Source organism: Amaranthus tricolor, chromosome 8 (assembly GCF_026212465.1).
Source record: "Amaranthus tricolor cultivar Red isolate AtriRed21 chromosome 8, ASM2621246v1, whole genome shotgun sequence".
Lineage (NCBI taxonomy): Eukaryota > Viridiplantae > Streptophyta > Magnoliopsida > Caryophyllales > Amaranthaceae > Amaranthus > Amaranthus tricolor.
The window spans coordinates 2,039,639-2,042,138 of NC_080054.1; positions in this window are offsets into that span (position 1 = coordinate 2,039,639).

Below are 2,500 nucleotides of genomic sequence, written 5' to 3' on the forward strand. Positions count from 1 at the left end.
ACGATAGTCTTGAGCCATGGCCGGAGCCTCGCCCTGAGCCTGACCCGTGAGCCACGAATCAAAAGCCGTGAGCCGCGGGCCGCGGGCCGTGGGCCACGAGACTCAAAAATGTTCTTGAAGGTATATATAAACAATACAAGTCATAAAAAAGACAATATGTTGCAAACAAAGGTGAGTTTTGGTCCATGGAAAAACTAGTATAACTTAACTCTCATTTGGGTGTCCCCTAGGGTCACAAGGGAAAAATCTCTTTATCTATTATAGGGGGAAGGTTATAGTTGAGGGTTGGGGCCCAAGGTGCCATCGACTGGGCATGTGGTAGGCATGGAGCCATGGCCGGAGCCTCGCCCCCGACCCGACCCGCGGGCCGTGACCCCGCGGGCCGACCCGTGGGCCGAGGAAGGGAACGCTCGACTCGTGAGACGTGGGCATTGCTACGAGATCAAGAACGATATGCTTGGCCCGAGTGAGCCGGGGGATCTTGAAAAATCCACCCTTCTAATCTAATGATACACACGCACGCGCGCGCGCTAGGCGCTAAGGCGCTAAGGCACTTAAGCACTTAAGCACTTTAGCACTTAAGCACTTGAGCACCTTGAGCACCTGAGCACCTATATGGATGGTTATAATATAATGTGAGCTCTCAAGGTGCTGTGAAGGTTTTCGGGCCATGCGGTACGAAAGACGCTATGGCCCATGGGAAAGAAGGTGGTAGCATAGAGCCTCACCCCGAGCCGTGAGCCATGAGACCCCCCCCCCTTGTGATTATGGCTTGTAAGGGAGTTCATTGCAACGTGATCGAAAACATCATTCAAACTTAATATCAATGATTCTCATTACTATGGTTTGTAAGGGAGATTGTGGTATAGGAGCAATGTGGTAGCCTTGAGCCATGGCCGGAGCCTCGCCCCGAGCCCCGAGCCAAGAATGAGCCATGAGACCCCTCTAATGATTATGGCTTTTAAGGGAGTTCGTTGCAAGGTGATCAAAAACATCATTCAAACTTAATACCAATGATTCTCATTACTATGGTTTGTAAGGGAGATTGTGGTAAAGGAGTTCAATGTAAGTTGATAAAAAATACTCCCTTTTAGCCTCTTATATCATTCAAAAATTTATTTTTACCCATTTTTGAAAATAATATCAATGACTCTCACTCATAATATCTTTCCAACAAGCCTCCCATTTTTTCAAGATTTTTACAATTTTTTATCCATTTTTCACTATTTTTCACCAATTTAACGGAAAAAAAAAAAATAAAATATTTTTTTAATGAAATTAATATTTTTAACTAAACCAATCTATTTGTATATTTTTTCTCAAGTGTCTCCTAATTTTTCATGATCTATTGACACTTTTTACTATTTTTTATTATTTTTCCCTTTATTTCACCAATTTAACGGAAAAAAAAAATAAAATACTTTTTTTAATGAAAAAAATTTTTTTAACTAAACCAATGTCTTTATATATATTTTCTCAAGTGTCTCCTAATTTTTCATGATTTATTGACACTATTTACTATTTTTTATTAATTTCGCGTTTTTCGGCCTTATTTAATTAAAATAAAATACTTACAAGTTTTTTTTTTTCAAAATTTCAGCTTCTAAAATTTCTTTAATATATGTTCCAACAATACAAGTCATAAAAATGACATTATGTTACAAATAAAGGTGAGTTTTGGTCCATGGAAAAACTAGTATAACTTAACTTGCATTTGGGTGTCCCCTAGGGTCACAAGGGAAAAATCTCTTTATCTATTATAGGGGGAAAGAGTTTGGGAGCCTTGGGCTGGCATGGCCAGCACCCCCTCGCCCAGGCATGGGCGTTATGCGTGTGAGGGGTGACTACCCTCCATCACGTTGAATGCCATCCCGTGGGCCATCGCCGGCGATCGGTTTTTTCCGGTGGCTGGTCGGCCCTACCAGACGATGAGTGGGCCCTTCCTAGTCAGCTTGGCCTACGGTGATTCGTCTGGGGGAACGTCCCTTCGGTTGCTCCCAATGCCCCTTTCGGTTGACGGTTGACGGTTGACGGTATGCTTGAGGCCTAAGGAAATGCTGCGTCTTGTGATCCCCGACTACCCGCTCAGGCGGCACGATGGGTTTTCTTGACGTGGTTCAGTACGCGGGCTGATTCGTGTTGGTGTGGGAATGTGTTTCCCCTTCGGTTGCTGGTCCCTTCGGTTGAGATACGCTTGATGCCTAAGGAAAGGTTACGGGCCACGGAAGGACGTGACTTAGTACGCGGGCTGATTCGTGTCAATGGTCCCTTCGGTTGCCGGTCCCTTCGGTTGAGATACGCTTGAGGCCTAAGGAAAGGTTGCGGGCCACGGAAGGACGTGACTTAGTACGCGGGCTGATTCGTGTCAATGGTCCCTTCGGTTGCTGGTCCCTTCGGTTGAGATACGCTTGAGGCCTAAGGAAAGGTTGCGGGCCACGTAAGGACGTGACTTAGTACGCGGGCTGATTCGTGTCGATGGTCCCTTCGGTTGAGATACGCT